Source organism: Thunnus albacares, chromosome 5, assembly GCF_914725855.1.
Source record: "Thunnus albacares chromosome 5, fThuAlb1.1, whole genome shotgun sequence".
Lineage (NCBI taxonomy): Eukaryota > Metazoa > Chordata > Actinopteri > Scombriformes > Scombridae > Thunnus > Thunnus albacares.
Window position 1 is genome coordinate 5,503,214 of NC_058110.1, and position 21,475 is coordinate 5,524,688.

General features: G+C 38.4%; 1 protein-coding gene and 1 long non-coding RNA gene across 2 annotated transcripts in view; one reads left to right on the forward strand and one right to left on the reverse strand.

The window, feature by feature from the left end:
- The window catches only part of plagl2 (pleiomorphic adenoma gene-like 2), a 52,573-nt gene extending 41,962 nt beyond the window's left edge, over nucleotides 1-10,611 (reverse strand). The window contains exon 1 of the mRNA XM_044352672.1: nucleotides 10,372-10,611. The gene's annotated coding sequence lies outside the window, so the exon portion shown is untranslated. The remainder of the gene's footprint in view (nucleotides 1-10,371) is intronic.
- Nucleotides 10,612-11,702: 1,091 nt separating this feature from the next.
- LOC122982992 lies at nucleotides 11,703-17,679 on the forward strand. The gene is made up of 3 exons (XR_006403575.1): nucleotides 11,703-11,811; nucleotides 16,216-16,307; nucleotides 17,473-17,679. It is a non-coding gene; the product is annotated as an uncharacterized LOC122982992 (long non-coding RNA).
- The last annotated feature ends 3,796 nt before the right edge of the window (nucleotides 17,680-21,475 follow it).

Genomic DNA, 21,475 nt, shown 5'->3' on the forward strand with positions numbered 1-21,475 from the left:
TCTGCATGAGCTGTGGAGAAATTTCTTTTTCTACGAAGAGAGTTGGAGGTTTTGCTTGGCATTATTTAGTGAGTACAGGATTGTTGAGCAGGGTGGGGTGGCGGACGCGTTATTAAAAATCACTTCAGAGGAAGGAAGAAGGGATGTGTCATCAGACACTGAGGCTACACTCTGCTTTCTCCCGCTTTTTCCCTGCTCCCTTTTTAGGAGCACCACAGTCATCGACTGTACTTGTGTGTGTGTGCGTGTGTGAGTCGCTCTTTCTCTCCACATGGATCAGGTTTCATCCCATTCACTGACTCACAAATCGGCATCTCCGGGTCCATATTCCAGCTATTACTGTACTGGTAAAACACACACACATAGCTCTGTGCTGAGTCACGTGTTAAATCTCAACAACACTTTGACATGCATCGGCCCTTTCTCTTCATATGCATATTAGAATGTCTAGTACCGGTACATTCTACCAGCATAATACCACAACACTTCCACTAATACATTTTTATTTTTCAGATTAGGTCTGGGTTTAGCTCTTTTCCTGCCCAGTTTTTACACACCTCTTCCCTACTTACAAACAAGAAATCATAATATTGCTGCTTAATGGCCAAAAAGATCTCCCTAAAATGAGAATAAATCTGGATACAGTTTTATAGTTACCGGGAGGAAATGAAAAGACATAAATTTCAACTTTAGAGTACAGAGATTTGGGAATCCCAGTCCTTGTACTTGATCACGACTTTCCAACATTAGAAGAAGAGTTCAAAAGTGTCACCTGCTAAGCTCCAAATGCCAGTAAGATTCATGTATAGTAAAAAAAAAAAAAAAACACAGCAAAGGTTATTTACCACCCTGCCAACCCACCTTTTTAAGATGAAAATAATTGAAGCTGCAACTAATAATTATCTTTATTATAGATTCTGAAGATTTTTATTAATTACGAGAGTCTAAAGGCATGTATAAATAGCTTTTTGTCCAGACAAGGGTCAAAACATTTTTTTTAAAAAGTAAATACTAATTATTACGAAGCTAAAACCACACCATTTGGTATTTTGATAATTGAATTAAACAATTAATGGATCATAATTGTCAGCAATTAATTTTATATGGACTGACTAAACAAGTAACTGTTTTTCTGTTTCTTTTTTCAGCCCTAACAATTATTTAAAACAATTTTAATATGTCAACTTAGGCTCTGAGAAACATGCGCATATTTTAAAGAAAAAATGATTAATCCATTAATCAAGAAAATTATCAGCAGATTAATCAATGATGAAAATAACCATTGGTTTCAGTCTTAGTCACCTGACCACAAGCCATTTGAATCAGTCAAAGTAAGTCTCTGTATGACGCTTCCTGATTGGCTGTCTGTGAAACTGGCTCTACTGAAAACAGTAGCATCAAAAGATCTGCTCACATGTGTACTAGTTCAATATCATGTATGCTTCAAAATGCTCTCTGAGAATTGGTGTTTTATTTTACTTTATGAATTACTAATGTTTGCATCACATAAGAGGGTGAATACATTTTCAATTCAATTCAATTCAATGCAACTTTATTTCTTACTGCGAGGGTGATAATATGCAGCATTTCAATACCCAGATCAACAAATACACACACAATTAACAGAAAATAAGATCAAAAGACTGTTAAACACAAGGCTAAAACAATGAAAACCTATAAGCTTTAAAACAGTGTGTGTAGTTAATATTACACATAATCCATGAAAGTAAGGCCGAACTATTCATGAAAATGTTAGCAAAATCGCAATATGGCCTATTTCAAATATAGCAATTTTCAAATAGCAGGAGCCACAATATTTGTGTCAAAATACCATTTTAAATGAAATATTGTTGTGCTGCAGAGACGTCCTGGCCTACACATAATATTCTACAGAATTAAGAAAACGTCTTTGTTTGGTCCAGATCCCTGCAAAAATCACACCATAATCATTTTAATATGTTTTTCAATGAAAATGAGAATAATGATGTAAAAATGATCATTCGATCATATCGCAAGTCATATCTCAATTGCAATATCAGTCAACAAAATCACAATTAGATATTTTTTTCAAAATCGTTCAGCCCTACATGAGAACTGAAACAATTAGTTGATTAACTGATTATTCAATCCACAGATAAATCATTTAAGTCATTATGTAAGAACAAATGCCAAATCTTTTTAAGGTTCCAGCTTCTCCAATTTGAGGATTTGCTGCTTTTTAGCATTTTATTTCACTGTAAATTGGATATCTTTGGGTCACTGTGGGCTCCAGGAGCTGTGATGGGTGTTTTCACTATTTTCTAACATTTTATAGATTAAATGATCATTTCAATAAGTGAAAAATCAATGAACAGATTAATCAATAATGAAAACAATCATAAGTTACAGCCCTAAAAATGCATACAAAGCTAAGAAGTTGTATTAAAGCATAAAGAATGACTTAGAAAGTATCCCGTTCTTTGCACAAAACAGCACTGACAACAGGGACGTGAAGTTATTTTTCAGACCGGTTTAAAATTAAATTCAGCAATAGCTATCTTAGCAGTATTTCATCAAACATCTATCCTGTTAGGGTTAGGGTTAGGGTTAGGGTTATTCTGTAGCAGTAAATCCAATCCAGTCACACAATTGTTAACAAAAACCCTTCAATTCAACAGGCTGCAACATCAATCTCTGCAGTCACTAGGCAAAAAATAGTAATTCTTCAAAAGTGCAATCAGATCCATCATGCAGTGAAAAGAAGACCTGATACACACTTCATCTGTAATAAACCATGAGGATGTCAGTATATAGTTCAAGGTATGTCCTGTCTTTTTTCTCACCATTCAATCCAGCATGGTGACAGGCCAGTGGAGCAGGAGATCATGTTTCATTTGGTGGGTGCACAGATACCTAACCAGTTGGTCTAGTACTGCTCTACTACTTCTTACAAGGCTTAGGAAAAATCAACTGAGCAAACACTGATAAAGAGGCTCTAATTCAAAATGTTTTAATTTTCCCCCTACTTGGACTTGAATGAATTTGAAGGATTTCCATCGTTCAAAATGATTCATGTGAACAGGGGATTTTGTTACTGTCAACATGACAGTAACAAAATTCCAGTGTAGTGAATGACAGCAAGTTTATTGCTACATGAAATCATAAAAGGACTGAATAATAATATTTTGTTTTACTTTAGACTTAATCACATTGAGTGTGGAAAGTCCTCAAATGGTTTCTCCTTTACCTGTCATAGCTATTACTGAGGTAGAGACTGTAGTCGATTCTTGACCTAAACAGTAGTTGATTAAACTGTCTCACCACAAGGTATTAGCAGCATTTCTGGAGTTTTCATTTGTATCACACAATCTTCCACAGCAGATGATGTTTGCCCAGTTGTTGCTAAACCCCTCCTCAAATTAGTGAATTTTCAATCATAGTTTAGCAACCATAACACTGAACGGGCCTGTAAAGCTTTGGATATCTCAACATGTTGAAGCAGTGTGCATGGGGCTGTATTAAGAGCAATACTCTGTGTATAAAGACTTTGGAGGGTGGTGGGTTTTATTAGCGTTTCCAAAACCAAATATATCTGAGCAGATGCTTGAGGAATACCTTAGACAGTGATTTTATCTGATCTAATGCCTCAAATATTGGCATATACAGCTAACTAGCTTACTGCTAAAGCTAACACTTCCAAGGCCAAAGAGCATTTCATATTACATGATTTTGTGGAGTTTACATTACAAAAAAAACTTCACAATAGCACATCCACTATGTAGTATTTCTCCACTGTGTGGAAGCTGGTCCTGGATGCTACTATATCATAAGTTACGATAACATTAGAAGATCTGTCCTGTTTTTTATTGGCTTTGGGGAAGTTTACACGCCAGCAACCACAACCAACGTTACCCGAGATGGCATTTGCCAAACACATTGGTTAGTGCTCAGCCTAAAAGCTTTTTCACTTGTAACATTACAAGTTCAACATACTATTTGAAAACATGAACAATAGCATGAATCAAGCCTAAGCATGAAGCTTTAGACTCAGTCTTTTAGCACAGTGCCATAGCCATCGAGTGCATATTTAAGAGATTTTATAGCATTCCCATTTCCATTCCCACAAATCAGCTCTTTTTTTTTTTAAATCAGCTGAAGACGGTGTTGTCAACCAATTCATTGAACTAAGTTTAATTACCTAGCAATAGTTGATAAAATCTGCTGACAACAGTCTTAGATTTCAGCTGGCAAATAAGAAGCCTGCTTTTGTCTTACTAAAAGCAACAGTAACTAAAGGGGACAATTATGATTGTTTTGTCAAAAGTTTGCCAAAGTTTTTCAATCTCAATTTGTAAACCAACATAGTTGAGAAGTCCTTAAAGTGCTCAGAAAAATGGAAATTTGAGCATCTATAATTCCATTAAAGCCAGGCAGATCCATCTGCTGATGAAAATCCTGTGATATGATCAAAAGCTCCCAAGCAGCTACTGAGTGTCATGCGGTGAGACTATTTTGTCAATTACTGAGTTATATTACAGAAGAGGTGTACACTGCACATCGTGTATGTAATCAAATCCACCAAATGACCTTTGTGACATGGCATCTCTCTTGCCACCCTGTCTTCTCATGTCACCAGGTTCAACCTGAAAAATCACCAAATTTGCAAACCCTATGGGCTCTTCAAGTCCATCATTTCTGTTTCCTTCTTGTGTTTGTTTCCAGCAGTCCCGCTATGACTTAATCAGCTGTGGATCATCTTTGAAACCAACAGACTTTCCTCTATTCCCAAGTCAGTCAGTGCCTCAGGGTAAGTACAAGTCTATCAGTGTCTGAGAGACGACCCCCTAAACCAACGCTGTGTTTACTGCAGAGAGAGAAAAGCCTATTAATAAATCTGTTGCAGACAGCCTGGCGGAAGTGGCCTGGGGGCTGTAAACTCAGTCTGGGAGAGAAGGATGGATGTAGGGCAAAACAGAGAGGGATGGATGGACTGAGTGTGAGAGAAAAAGGGACGAAGAAAAAGAAGAAAAGTGAAGTCGGAAAGAAATTAGGATACATGGAAATGGAGAAAGGAGAGAGGAGGGGAAGCGAAAAGAGAGAGAGGAAAGAGGGTGGGTGTGTTGTGTGTGTTGTGTGGTGTAAACCATGGGTGCTGGTTGATGGATGGATCTAGGTTCTGAAAAGCCACAGCTGCCCCGCTCTTCCTAGAAAAAGATCCACAAGGAAAAGTGGCAGTATGTGGTTCAAGCATCTAGCATCCTCTTACTATTTCTGACCAGCATACTGCAGGACCCGTCAGAATGTATACTGGTCCAAAAAGCCTTTGCGAGAGCGTGAGTAAATGAGAGCATGTGTGCTTGTATTATAAACTTTGTGCCTTTGCATAATAAAAATTAAAATGTGAAGGTTCTTTTTTTACTTTAATTATCCTTGTAAATATCTGTGTGTATGTGAGTGTGCCTATGTATGCTGCACTGCACGTTTGTATGTCTGTTTTCAATCAGTCTATTACACAGTAAAGCATCATTCTTCTCTCTGTCACGGCTGCCAACTAAATGTAGTAAATGTATACAGTGCAGTATTTACTATAAAGAGGTAAAGAGTGATGTTTTATACATGTTTTTGCACCAAGCACACTTCATCCAAAAAAATCCAATTAATTTAATGTGAAAGAGTGACATTAAAATGTAAAAGATAGAAACAAAGAAACTGTGTTGCCTTTAATTTCCCTTATGCCGGATCCTTACAATTTGAGTCATTTAAGCAAGTGGCAATCACATGCTAATGGTTTACTTTAAAATGAATCAGTAGTACAAGTAGAGCTAGAGTTTCTCTTGAGCCTTTTATGCAACTGACAACTTGATATCAATCCAATCTAAACCCATCAAAATCTAACTGTTGATGAAGACCTTGAGATGTGGTTGAAAAAGCTAGTAATAGACCTTGAGTTGTTGATCAAACTACCATTTCCAAAGTCAAGAATGAACTTTTAAGCTAACAAGTACTAAAATCAGCAAACTGACTCAGTCAGTTACATGGTTGTGTCTAGATGGTAACCCTAGATTTGCGAAACTATCGCAAGATTTGTAGCTAACTTGCAAAAAGTGGACTTAATGGACTTTGCTACAGGAGACTGCTATTCACTTCCCGCTTCCAACCATGTTTCCAACATGACACTCATTTTTTAAAAACCATAACTGGGATTGTTGTAGTGTTTACTGTTGCCATGACGACGCAGGTTGCATAACTTTAGGAAGTAGTAATTTTAACGCACACCCTGTTTACAGTGATCATTTTAACCCAAACCATGATCTTTCCCTAACCCAAATTGTTTTTATGCCTAAACCTAACCAGACCTTAACCACAGCGCTGTCGCATCATTTTCCTTGTATGAATACAGATGCACTTCAAACTTGGCGAGACAAGAATATTTTGAAGTGGCTCCTAGCATATCTGCCATTGCTAGCGCGTGCAGAGTCAGGTGTAACTGTGCTGAATCAAGTTTCACAAATCTAGGGTTACCATCAAGACACAACCAATTACACAGCAACATCAATCTAAAGTTTGCTAACATTAGCTAACATTAGCCACCGTAAGCTAGTGGTCATACCAAAGCAAGTCAGACAGTAGCAGCAAAATCCCTGTGTATTAAATGAGAAAGGACTTTTTAAATTGGCAATGTTGGGATAATTGTAAATGCTTAAACATACTGTGACAGTAGCACAAGTTAAGAAAAGTCATAAAGTCAGCTCACTGATTCAATAAAGTCAGTTACGCAGTAATTTTTCATGTTTGCTAACATTAACCACCATAGCTACCAAGTGAGACTGTAGCAAAAACTCTGGGTGTACAGAACTGAGCAAGGATGTGTGAATTCAATTAATTAATTTGTTAGTGGAAGAACGTGTAATTTCGTCTTTCAAAAGTTACATAGTCTTGCTTTTTTAACAAAGTTTTTAACAACATAGTGTACAAAATACTGTAAACCAGATATAATATATATGAAAACTACTTCAATTACGAATCAACATACATTCACTTAAGCACCTAAGCTAGATGCAGCCTCACAATTTAATACACCAAGCTTTGAGGGAACTGAGCTAGGTATCAGGGGATTTTTTTTGATATTAAATGCCTGAGTTTTGGTACTGACACAATACTTTTTGATACTTGGCTTTGAGTAATATAAAAAAAATGTCCACAGAACCCCTTTTTTCATTTCACAAAAGAAGCCAAACTCATACTTTTCTCACACTCTTCTTCCATAGCAGACAAACAATTTATCAAGCATCTAAAGCCAGCCCTCTCTTGGGGCGACCAGAATGACCAACTACTGTGTGAAACCTCACATATTACAAATAAATAAATCTTTGCCTGCGCATCCCATGATGCTGAGCACACATGCATGTAAACACTCCAGTGTGCCTGTGAGTACACAGAAAGTGCAGATACACAAACTGTACTCCTTGCACATGCACACACATATTTGCTGCTTCTGTGATGCCCCGTACTCTGTTCTCGTTCTTAGGCGCTCAGCTCACCTGTTTTTTTTCTCCCGCTGTCTTGAGAAAATAACAAATAGTACAATCTCTTGCATCCCTTCAGCAAAAAACATCCATTCTAGCATGAACCCAGTGTCCCTTGTTCCCTCACCCATCTCCTCTGCAACTCCCCCAACCCATCCCATCCCTGTCTGTAGAAGGTGAAGAAGTACAAAGAAAGGGAACAGAGCTTTTCCGATTCTTCCCTGGTTATTAACTACCATTTGTCCCCTCAGAGGGCTGTCCCTCCCAGTAACCCGACTGATGCTCTTTTCTCATGGAAATCAGCCTGCTGTTGCTGCAGCCGCCACCGTCTCTGCTGCCACTACCACCACTGCTGTTGCCCACAGAGGTGCAAAGAATTGTGGGGGATTTTCAGAGAAGACCTCCCTCCAGCTCAAAAACAGCTCTCTCTCTCTCTCTTGCACACACATACACAATTTCACACCAGGCACACACGTGCATGCACACATCTAAAACACACACCCCCAAAACACACACGTATCAGAGCGCACATCTCACAAACAGTCATGTGTGCAAGCTCTCACAGGCAAACACATTCACTCAATCACAAAGGCAAACATGAAATGTGCTGCCTCCAACCACAGGGGCATGGAAGTAATGTAAGGCAATGCAAGGAAGTTAATGAGAAGAAGCTGATTCAGTGGAGCTGGAAGAAAATATTTTGGAAAGCAGAACAGCTAGGAATTCTCAGGCACCAAAATAACACAAATCATCAGGAGTTTATGACTGTGAAAAAAAATATTTATGAGTGGGGGGGCACACTGTAATTTTAATTCTGTGCATAATCACTAACAGATAAAGGACAAATTATGAAAATCTAAGTTTGCGAGTGATTGCAACTTTTTAAAGAATGGGCTCATTTTTAAAAAAATAATACATATGGTTTCATTTTTTTAAAAGTCACCACTTAGAGCTCACAGTTCATAATTCATCCTTGATCTTTTATAGTTTGACAGGACTATAAATACCAATTACACAAGCTATGTAGGTCTGTCGCTGCATCTAAAAACAGGTGAACCACAATAACAACCTCACTTAATGTTCCAAATGTTTTGAGAAATCTCTGGAGGAAATCAAATCTGTTGAAGCCCGTCGAGTGGACCCATCGCTCACAGTACTGTTATGGTGAGAGAGTATCAACACATCATCAACACATGGGTCTCAACTTGCACAGCAACTGGCAGCAACAAAGGCATTGTCTCGTGACAAACTCACTTCCATTTCCTTATTATGTAGCTGGAGGCCTTGATGGAGCATGCTCGTCTAGTCTGCAGGGTTGAAGTGGAGGGAAAACCCACCTAAACTCACTTCACCTGCAGATTAACCAAGTTTAACGTCAATATTTTTGAGGTAGTGAGGAACTTTAAAGGCTTTAGTAGTATTGTGTTTTGTTAGTGGTGCAGCTATATAACTGCTGCAATGAGGGAATAATTTACCTCATTTTTATTTACCTAATTTATCTCTTAAAATTACTATCTGTGAAATGACAGGTTATGTTAATATTGGACATCATTTCTGTGACAAGAAACCTATCAGGCCAGTGCAGGTGGAGTCTTCCCTGTTAAGCTGTGGAGACCTATGTACATATGTAACTCCTGCACAACCACAGGATGTACGCTTATAGCTTATAGCTTATAGCTGATGTAATGAAAACATCTAAACATCACAAAGTGCATTCAGAGTGTATGCTCTCTCTTCAACAGGAAAACAAACAACAGTACGTTTGAAATAAATTATACAATATCACTGCAGGAACAATAACACCTCATTATCACAGGAATATTATAGTGGAAGTACACAAACAGCACAATGCAGTGAGCTCATTGTAAACTCATTATTAGTCCCTGTTGGAGCATTATTTTTTTCAGTTTGCTGTCTTCTGCAGATTGTTAGGTTTAGTAGCTTCAACAATTGTTTTTATCTATTTCCACACTCATGGACTGAATGTCAGGCCCCCCACCCCCATCCCCCCACCCACCCTTTGGTAAGGTTTTGGTTGTTATTTACCCGCTTCCAAGGAAAAGCACACTCTCTCTCTCTCCCCCTCTCTCTCTCTCTCTCTGTCTCACACACACACACACACACACACACACACACACGTGCAGGCAAAAGGCAAGAGACACAACACATCCGATCAGCCACAAACATGACATAAACCATGTAGATAACTAATGGAGGAGACGAATATACATATAGTCAGCAGCAAAGGCTTCAAGGTGTTGAGGGACCCATGAATATCAATGACAAAACGTCTCATTTAAATAATGTAACTGTATGATGCACAGCTTCCACATTACAGCAACTACAACTATTACAACTTTTATCAGCGTTTTCTCCTCCCGCAGACTAACACATATCATGGGACGTTTCCTCTATCTCCCTCTCATGCATGCCACACTTGATAAATATTCGGAAATTACTTAAAACTTGCCATATCGCCGAAAACTTGCAAAGAACATCAAACCTCAACAGCGAGGGGCCGCTGGACAAAGTGCACCGTGTTTAACAGCTTCACAGACTCGCATTTGCAACATATTTATCGACCAAAAAGCCTCGAGAGGCAGAGGACGCGGTCGCATAATTAAAAATTAAATACCCAGCTCATTCCACACTGCCACAAAAATACGCAAAATTACGCAAAGTCCGATTGCACGATAGTAACAACACGTTCATAACAATTCAACTGTTGCGCACATCGATGTGTCAGTCAGCAAGAGCTGAGAGTTGATATAAAGTTTCTAAAGCTGTTTAAAAGGCACACATGCACACATCAGGACGTGCAGCCACATTATGAGGTCTTACAGAAAAAAACGAGCAGATTACCCACCAAAAAGTTTCCAGCACCGCATTAGTCAATTTCACATGGAGCTCCGGTAACCTTCCATCCCGGACCAGACCAGAAACCCACCGTGGGAGAGCCCACGCCACCGCTCCCCGCTCTTTTCTTTCCTCGATCTGTTGTTTTAATATTTTTCCCGATTTTTTTCAATAATTTTTCTATATTCGGGGCCTGAGAGTGTGTCTGGCTCTCCTCAGGCTGCAGCGGAGTTATGGGGCGGTAAGCATTGTGGGAGTGTGACGTCAGGCCACTTTCACAAACTTTTTTTTTTTCAACCAGGGACAGCTTACTGTTTTTTTCAGCAGCCTGCAACCAGTCCTCCCAGACACAAGCAACTGATTCACTTCATACACCTGCAGTGAAACCCAGATATTCTCTCATTCGGCTTATAAAAAAATATTTAAAAATGATAATAATAAATATTGGCTGTAAAGGAGCTAAGGCTATGACCTATTAACATCTAATACAATATGAAAACATTTCATATTGTTGCCTGCAGCCAAACCTTATCTGAAAATACTAAAATATTGCTAACTACTTTTAATGTATATTGCAGTTATTAAATATGAAATAATTTCAACTCTACAAAAAATCGCGTCAATTCTGTTAATTTAGTATTGGATTATTTTTATTTTTTTGTTTTAATAGGACTTGTACTCTTATCCTTTGCCGTTGAAACAGAACGGAAATTAAATTAAATGTCAGTCATCACATAATCACATATTAACAACTATGTAAACTATTAATTGTTCTAGTTATAATTATGAGGAGTGTTTAATTTTTAATAGCCTCTAACAGACAACTTTGGCTAAAATTGTACAAAAGAAACGTGTCCTCACAACAGGAATCAGTGACACCCTAACTTTACAGCCTTTTTAAAAAACGGAAAAGTGTGAGAAAAAGTTTCATATCAACAACATATATCATTTATCACTTACTCACACTCTTACATTAGTTTGGGTTGCGTTGACGTTTTTTCTTGTGCATATAAAAAATACTAAATACTTAAAAATAAAAAATAGATATAAAATATCAACCCTTAAATCATCAAAAAGTGTCTTAATGACACGATTTAAAACTTTTACTTGAATCATGCATTCGAATTCGAATTGTTTATTTTTTAATGTCAAAAGAGTAGGATTTGAAGGCCATCGGTAGGAATGTGGATGCTCGCCCCGGGTCCCCACGTGCTAAGGCTGCCGTTGGTGGTGGTGGTCCCGTGTCTCCCACCTTGCGTTTTTTTTTATTTTGTTTTGTTTTGTTTTTTGGGGGGTGGGGGTGGGGGTGGGGTGGGGTGAAAGAATTACTTCCAGGGCACATCAACTCGTTTCCTCATCACCCTAACCCCCCAGCACCTCTTCCCAGCCCCTCCACAAGCTCCAAACAGCCCCACCAAGGCGGCAGGGTGAACGTGTTTGCGTACAGAGAGTGAGTATGGGGGGTGGGGGAGCAAGAGTCTTCAATAATGCTGCCTTCAAGGGCTGCTCGTCATATTTTGTAATTATTGAGTCAAGAACACATGTCTGCGCATTCAAAGGATGCTGGAGTTAACAGTTTGATGAACATAAACAAAAGATATATATTTCTATGTATATTGATATATTGTTCAAATTACTCGAAACATGATATAGGCGTGGCCAGAGTGCCAGGATGATGGGTGTTTTAATTGAATTATCATCTAAACACATTTAAAAAGTAATGATTAAGCTGATGTTTGACCACAACATAAACATTCAGCAGTATATCATACAGAACTTCGGTCATATTCATTAATATTTAGCTTGGTAATCACTCGTTCCCTCATAATTGCGACTTTTCCGACCGAACATGAAAGCATCAAAAGCCTTTTGGCATGTTCAATACGGAGAAGCGGGATAGAGAATACCCGTTGTTCACGGGAAATGCCTCCAAAACCACAGTAGGCTTACCTGTTGCTGCAATGTAGTAGGCATAGTTTGTGGAGATGATAGAGAGACTTTATTTCATAGAAGAGTTGGGTGCGAAAACACACATAAAAGTATGAGAGCAGTCATCATTTGGGAGCTAAAATCTGCAGGTATTATTTTGATCCTCCAGTGGTCGGACTTTTGTTTTTATCTGAGGGGTTATTGTAAAGTCGCAGTCCCGTTTAAATGCAAAATAATTGTGAGAAAAAATATGATCCAGAGCAAATTAGGAAACTGTAGTTACTCGAGTGTTAAAGCATTTAAGCTACATGAAATTAGAATTGGTTCATGTTAAAGACTAGGGTGGTGTTTGTGCTTTCGATTGTCTTCAAGCAAACATTTTTGTTTGAAAGTAGCCTGAGTGAAAAATAACAATAACTGACGATTGAAAATAGTAAAAATAGAAAATTATGAATGTCCCTGTCCCCAGTTAGATTAATTGTTTGTTTACACATGTTTGTTTGTTTGTTTGTTTATTTGTTGTTTTAAACTATTAAAAGTGGCTTATTCAACAAAATCAGATTTGTAAAGGCACATTCTTAAGGTTATATATCAAGTCTTAATCATTAAGACAATTGATCAACAGTTTAGAATGAAATATTTAAACTGGGAAAGTGCAGGTTAATGAATAGGCCTAGGTTAAAATGTTAAAATGATATCATGATGCTATTTTTTAAGAAATAAACCATCATTACTCATTCAAGTTAATGCCATCCAAATATGAGACTTTATACACATGAACATACTGTACAACAGGAAGGCTCCTCAAACATTTGATTAAACTGCTGCAATTATTTTATTGCATTTTCAATCAGAAGTAGGATTAATGTTTGATGCATATATTTACACATTACAAGTTCATTACTGACTAATCCGTAATCTTTTTTAGCCAACAATCTCTGAAAACTACAAATATTAAGGTTATGATATCACAAGCAACAAATTAACAATTTAAACGTTTTTGAACCAAAGAGAAATAATTATTTATCCTGAAATAAATTAAGAAGTTCAGAGAAAGTCAAAAGAAAGAGATGAAGTGCCTGATACACTTTGTTTTGTATCTCATGGGAAATGATCATATGAGAAGAGATAACATCGCATAGAAGTTAGAGATTAAGTTTTATATCAGCCTATTAATAATAGTAAAAGTATTGAAAAAGCTTCTACTCTTCTCAGTCCTGTCAGTTTACTGGAGGTATTGTCTGAGGCCTATATTGCATTATTGCAGTGTCATTGATAGAGTTATACAAATGCCATTAGAGCTGCTAAAATCAGTTGATGATCAATCGACATTCGTCACAACTTTTTTCATAGTCAATTAATTGTTTATAAAAGTAATTATTCAGTCAAAATCCACCAAGTATTGTCTGATTTCAGCTTCTTCAATCAGAGAATTTTCTGTCTTTTTTTTTTGTTAATTATAGTAAACTGAAAATCTTTGGGTTTTGGACTGTTGGTTGAACAAAACAAGACATTTAAAGATGTCACCTTACACTGAAAATTGTGATTAACATTTTTCACTATTATCTGATATTTTATAGACTAAGTGTTTAATCGAGTAAAAAACAATCAACAGATGGATATCAGAATGGTTTTAATGCTATGTTAAGTATGTAAAAATTAAGTTTTACTAGGAAATACTCACTCGAGATGGGCTGTAGTTTTGCACATTTTCCCCTGCAACTTTTTATCTGAGGATGCTGTAAAATAAACAGAAACTGGACCAGAATAGATGATAGCGAGACAGAAGGTTGAAGATGGATGAGGTGCAGTGACTTCCCAGCATAAAGAGGGAGACTTCTTTCATTATGCCATTGTTTGTTTATTTGGATTACAGTGTGGTTGGTGCCACCGCAGTCAGGTTGATTACAGTTGTGTGGTGGTCTGTTATTTTGAGCAGTGGAGTGATTTTTAACTATCTTATGAAACGCCACATCATGCCGTGGCACCAAACGCCTAGGAACATGCAGAAACCGCCCTGCAAGCAGAACAGCATGGGTAGCCTCCAAAGCAGCCACTCCCCTGCATGTCTCTGGCTACCACACACCTAATCACTTCTGATTAGATGCACTGTAAGGGTAAAGGAAGCCAGCCTTTCAGAAGTTATGATGACAGGACAGAAGAAAGTGATGGGCTCCCTTAAATAAAGCCTTCATCAGGCATTGAGCAGAAACATGTGTATCTGTTTAGGGCGGTTAACAGTAGTTAGATCTCTGATAGTTCCTCTAGTATCATCCCAATTTACCTTTTTCCTTTAACTATTCACACCTCTTCTTTTAACTCCATCAGCTTCATCATCACACACACTCAAGATTCTACACAAAGGCACACAAGTGCACTCATCAAATTCTGGCAAGCACTCTCCACCCCATCTACACAAACCAAAGAGATCCAAAATCAGCATCAGCGAACACAATGGCAATTAGTAAAAGGGATAATTTGTTGACATCTGGAGTGTATTTCCTTGCCACAAGAACACCCAGCAATTCCTCCTTTCAGGGTGTAGCGTGGTGGGAAATAACTATGTGTGTGTTTTTATGCGTTTTGTTTAAAACAGATGGGCGGTTTACATTAGCAGAGTTGGGTGATAAACAGCTTAGAAAGGACACAAAGAGAGAGACACCGCCATCCCCTCCAGTTGCACAGACACGGCACTGATGCCTGGTGTGGACATATATGATTTTCATATTGGGTTTTGTTTGGGCCAGCATTTCTTTAATTATAGCTTTGTAAAAAAAGGTTATGTTTTAATGAGCCTGGGTCACAGGGAGAGACTACATTTATTCTGTTTGGTTCCTGGGATGGGAAAGAATAGGTTCACAGTTTTTTCTAAAACAACAATCAGGTGCCCACAACAGTGAAAGAGGTTTCCCTAACTGTAATCATTCCTCCAGTTCATACTGGCTATTCAAAGGTCCCTTTCTATGTACTTAGTCATATCAAGTGGATATCTGCCACATTTACAGTCTTTTTAGCATCAAATTCCCTCTTTGTGTTTTTGCTCGGATAGTGTTTCCCTGTTGCGCTGCAGTTGGCACTAAAAATTAGATAGATAGATATCTACTTGATTTGGCTCATTTGTTTTAAACAGACTTAAACAATTGTGAACCCATCCTTTAAGAGTTAAAGGTTTATTTTGGGGTGTAAATGTCCAAATTCTTTTTATATGGGATTTTTGGTAATATTTGGAAATTATTCATCCATGAGTGAGTGTTTATTTAAATACAACTTTCACACCCTCAAAAACAATGTGAATATTGCTCAAAACACAATGTTACACAGCACGCAAATAACTGTATAGATGATGTCAAACACAGTGTTGTGGCTCATGGCTTATGATCATGTCCTGTGCTTATGATGTAACCATTGAGCATCTGGTGTGTGATAATTTCTGGGTAGCACAGAGTCCGAGGTGGGGAAGTCTATCTCAGCTGGGACCGACTTTGCTGTGATGAGGTGGGGTATCAGGTCACAGCCGGCAGGCATTAGAGGTCTGCAGCAGGTTGATAAGGTGGATGGGTGGAACATGGAGTGTCCTGTCCTGCTACACTTCCACGTCACAAAGGCACATTGCTGCCAAAGGGGGATCCTAGCTGAGAGGAAAACCAAAACTAAAACATTTTGTCAACAGAGTTTTGTTAGTTTAGGCTAGTGTTCTTTCTAAATATTTTTAGAGATAGAATTATTTAATTCGTTTGTTACTTTTATTTTACATTCAGTTGTTATCCACATCAACACACTGTTACCAAATGGGGGATCCTAGAAATAAAAAGAAGCATTTTCTCAAAAGTTTTGTTATAGTTTTGGATAGTTCTATTAACACCTATAAATCCAAATATATATTCACAGCCAAAAATGAGTTTTGTCACCTATTTGTTGCTTTTAGGTTAGATCCAGTTGTTATCTGTGTCACTAAGGCATGCCGCTGCCAAAGGGGGATCCTGGGCTAGCTGAGGAGGCCAACTAAAAACAAAAAAGGTATTTTGTCAACAGAGTTTAGTTAGTTTGGGCTAGTTTTCTAAACACCTCTAAATCTAAATACATTTTTTGAGCAGAAATGAGATTTGTTACATCTATGTAAGATTCAGTTATTATCCATGTCAAGACACTGTTGCTAACTGGGGGGATCCTTCATGAGAGGAAAACTAGAAATAAAAAGATGCATTTTCTCAACAGTTTTGTTATGGTTTGGGACAGTTTTATTAACACCACTAAATCTAAATAAATGTCCACAGCCAAAATGAGTTTTGTTACCTACTTGTTACATTTATGTTAGATTCAGTTTTTATCCATGTCACTAAGGTATGCCTCTGCCAAAGGGGGATCCTGGACTAGCTGGGAGGACAACTAAAAATAAAAAAGGCATTTTGTCAAAAGAGTTTAGTTAGTTTTGGCTAGTTTTTTCAAGACTCCTAAAACCAAATTTATTTTAAGAGATAAAATCTTGTTGCGCCAAACAAAGTATTTTTATGTTATTTTTATGTTATGATTCTACCTAAGGTGGATTTAGCATTAACTTAGTTGTAAATATATTAGGTCTCTGCATGCTGAATCTAAGTAACACCAGGCAGACTCTAGTCACAGCCTGAATTGAAAGCAAGGTTGTCAGTAACAACACAGAAAGGTCAACAGGAGGCGGGCTGTTTGAGGTTGACTACCTTATTTCCCTCTTCTGAAAGGCCACAGGCAGAGCCTTATAGGCCTGTTATTCTGCATCAGCAGTGAATAAGAAAGAGGCAGAGGTTAAGAGAGAGGGAAAAAGGGGGACACGCGAGTGACATACATGCATATGTAGATGTTATAATGATCTGCAAACGTCAACGTCTTCCTCTGCAGCTTCTCAAAATAAAGTATTCTGTGTCTGAGGAACTTATAGCTTCAAAAAGGGAAATGAAATTGTTAGAGCACGGGCCAGTGAGTCAGAGATACATAAAAACCAAAATGTAGAATCTTATCCTATATATTAACAACTGTTGATTAAATCTCTTTAATGAAATGTGTACAACTTTATGTTTCATTTGGTTATTGTGATCCATGTCATCTGATACCTGAAGTCTCTCACTCTTGTTTTCTCATACCCAGGCTGTGAGTTGTGGTTCTTTGCATTGTTATCATTGCTGTCATCTCTAACAATGAAAAACAGTGTGTGTTCAAGGGATGGGGGAGGAGCAGACACAGTGAACGACACAGGAAAAGAGGGAAAGAACAGCCAGCTGTCGAGCATCAGCGAGAAGAAAAACGAGAGTGATTGAATACAAAGAGAGAATGCGTTAGACTGGGTTGGCTGAACTGGAGGATGTGGAAGGATTAAGTATCCTTCAAAGAAAAAGGCCCAAGTAGAAAACATCTCGGGGTGTGTGTGTGTGTGTGTGTGTGTGTGGTGGTGGGGAGGTGGGGGGGGGGGGGGGGGGGGTTCCTGGAGTCGGATTTAAATACATAGAAATTAAAACTGAAAAATGTCCTTATTAACTTCCCCGGGTGTTTTGACCACATATGTTATCTGTTAGATCATAATAATTTACTGTCGCCGTTGATCATGCTGTCTTTGGAGTAATAATGAACAACAAATTGTGTGCAGATCTCATCAGCTGTGTCACTCAGCCTCTCAACAGTAGATAATGATCTCTTAAGTGTGACATATTTAAGTAATTATCAGTTGATTCAGCCAAACAAGGCAGACTGGCAGAATGTCCGCAGATTTAAATAAAAGTAACAAAGATTCAGACCGCACCCAGGCCATATGTTGCCATGCCTACCCAGCACACTGGGTCTGGGCATGTTGAGCACACATGTGAACATCTAATGAAAAACCTATAATGACAGAGCTCTGGGAACACTGCTCCTCGTATCACTGGACAAAGCACTGATTGGCTCCATCTCATTTCCAGGGAATCCGAGGAAAAGCAGAAAGGTCTGAATACAATTTTTTTTTTGCAATGTGAACTTTGTTTGACATCAATGTATGTTACTAACTTGGCTGCCTTCCCCAGAGATTTTGTGCTTTCTCGTCTCGCAGGAAACCCCAGAGTCCAAACTGTGGCCTTGGCTGGTACAGGGATGGTGGCATGGTCCTGTGGGTGTCCTGCCTTGACACCCTGTCTGGTTATTATTGCTATTATTATTACTAGTCATATGTCTATTGTTATTATCGTTGTTATTGTTATTATTGTTGTTATGCTTCTCTGTGTCTCTCTCCCCCCTCCCCCACTCCATCCCTCTTCATCTCTCAATCCAACCAGTCAAGGCAGATGGCTGCCCACCTAGCCCTGTTCTACTTGAGGTTTCTTCCCTGTAAAGGGGAGTTTGTCCTTGCCACTGTCGCCAAGTGCTTGCTCATGGGGGAATTGTTAGATCTGGATTGTTGGACATCCTCATTTTATAAAAGTTGTGTCAAGTTTTCAATGGTCCTTGTCTCAGTTTGGATTGAAACACTTCACCCACCCTGATGAAAAATCACAAAATTACTCACATGATGCTCAAAGAATTGAATATGTTGTTTATAGAAGGTTTAGAATTTAAGTGCAACGTTTGTATCCCTGTACAATTTATTGTAGGATTATTACAATTACTTTAGTTATGGTTATTCAAAGCAGAGCAAGTGAAAACTGAAAGGCCCTGAAAACCAAAGTCCTTAATTAGTGTCTGTCTATTAGCAATGAAGTCCGACATGAACATTTTCTGAACAGTTTGGGTTATTTTAGTCGAGAGATCTCTGTCAGTGCTGTTTTGTCTGTGCTCCTCTCACTGCTTTAAAGTGGGCAAGGCTCAGTAAGAAAAAGGTGATAGTTGTGGTGTTTTTTCTCACTGATTCCAGGCCTCTGAATCACAGCCTACATCTAAGATTTTCTCAGAAATTCTAATATGTCTGTGTGTGATCATTGAAGAGAGGAACAATCAACTGATCAGAGCTTTGTAGGAGAGTTCATGAATCGAGACATCATCCTCCTACATAGCTACCAACCCTGCAACATCCTTGACAAATAGCAAAAGAAAAGTGGCAACAAGCGTGTAGGAGTTTGATGCAGCTGTACAAGTCATTGTCAGTTGACTTGTATCAATTTATATCAACATATTCCTCTGATTTATGTGAAACTCCCTAGCAATTACATCTGCAGTTTCTGTGTCAAGTGAAAATTACATCGGCAGGACAGACCTATCACTTACTATAATGATTGGTTAACATGAACATAATGTGGGGCTGAATGAAAGAAGTGAAATCTAATCTGATCCACTGATCAAACCACACTCATATAGTCCTGATGAGTGTGAGTGTTAAATCTGTAATAACTGACCAGGGGCAGCCGTGAACACAACACTGACATATTAACACCACTTAAGTTGACAAAGTTAACAAAAAGTTGCCTATTAACTAGGGATGTGCAGAGAGCCCAGTATTTGTATTTGTATTTATATTTGTCGAAGCAGAAAAATTATTTGTATTTGTATTTGAATAAAAGTGGAAAGGGGCTTACAAATCTTGTTTGTGATTTCATTACGTTTTTAATTTTAGAAAATGAAAGTGTTACAACAAGTGTTCATGAATAAACTACCTTACATCTGGGAGACTCAACCTGGAGTCTCCCAGATCATAGACGACTGCACTGACTACCTACTATGTATGGGGCAGCTGTGGCTCTGGAGGTAGAGTGGGTTGTCCACTAATCAGAAGATCAGTGGTTCAATTCCCTCCTCCAGTCCACATGTCCTTGGGCAAGATACTGAACCCCAAATGTGTGTGAATGGTTAGCTTCCTCTGATGGGCAGGTTGGGACCTTGGATGGTAGCCCCTGTACTATTCAGTGTATGAATTTGTGTGAATGGGTGAATGTGATTCGTAGTGTAAAAAGCGCTTTGAGTGGTCGGAAGACTAGAAAGGCGCTATACAACTACAGTCCATTTACCATTTACCAATAGCGTAATTGCTCTCTGCTGAGGCAAGATAGCAATGCGCCAACAATGCGCCTGACCACACCTCACTTTAAGACCACATGCCCATGGGCACTCTGATGGTTGCAAGTGCATTTGCTATTTGAACAATGTGGGTGCTGGACGGGAAAGTGACAACTGTGTTGGTCTTAAACTAACAAAGACACTTGTGTTGTGCTTGGCGCCGCTTTGTGCCGCTTTGTGCCACTTTGCGCCGCTTTGCACCAGGCATAAGATAGGGCCCTAATACTGGTCCATGATTGGCTCCAAACTAGTTGTGATGTCACAAATCATGCTCGTGGGTACGCGCCTGAAACTAAGTAAATTTTCGGTGAGCACAGTCCTTCAGCAGATGAACTTGAAAACAGTCTTCTAGTGCCAAACTCTGCACATACATCATTCTGCACAGTGAAGCTCAAACATCCAACTGTAGGAACAAAAAGAAAAACATATTTTTGAGTGGAGGGGGACTCTGATGGGCAGGTTGGGACCATCTGTGGTAGCCTCTGTACCCATTCAGTGTATGAATGTGTGTGAATGGGTGAATGTGACTCGTAGTGTAAAAGCACTTTGAGTGGTCAGAAGACTAGAAAGGTGCAATACAAGTATAGTCCATTTACCATTTACCATTTATTCAGGCACACCCCTACCATTTACACGTCCTTGACCTAATTCTCCATATATTGATTATAGCTGCTGTAAACTAACAATAAATAATACCCTTACTATAACTTTCATCACTGCTTATTTAGTCACTATTTATTACTATTACTATTTATTTTAAATAATTAAAGACCCCTCCACTCAAAAATGTGTTTTCTTCTTGTTCCTACAGTTGAATGTTTGAGCTTCACTGCCCTGCCACACCAACACCCAAAAAAGGCAAAATGCAGAAAAAATAAATAAATAAAAAGAAATTTTTAAAAAATCAGATTTTAAGGGGTGGGCCTACGAGCATGATTTCAACTAGTTTTGAAGTCAATCCTGGTCCAATATTCAGCTTACACAAGTGTGATGTTGAAACTTGAAGCCTCCAGTGCACATACACTGAGAAAGGACTTTACAGTGAAGTAAGTAAGATAGTTAAACTTTTGAAATGAAATATTTGCATATTTATAGATTCCGGGATTTTTAATGAGGGAGAAGGAGTAGATGCAATTTTAAAATAAAGTCCAAACTGTTTGTATTAAGAGCCTATATACAACATGTGATGTGCTTGA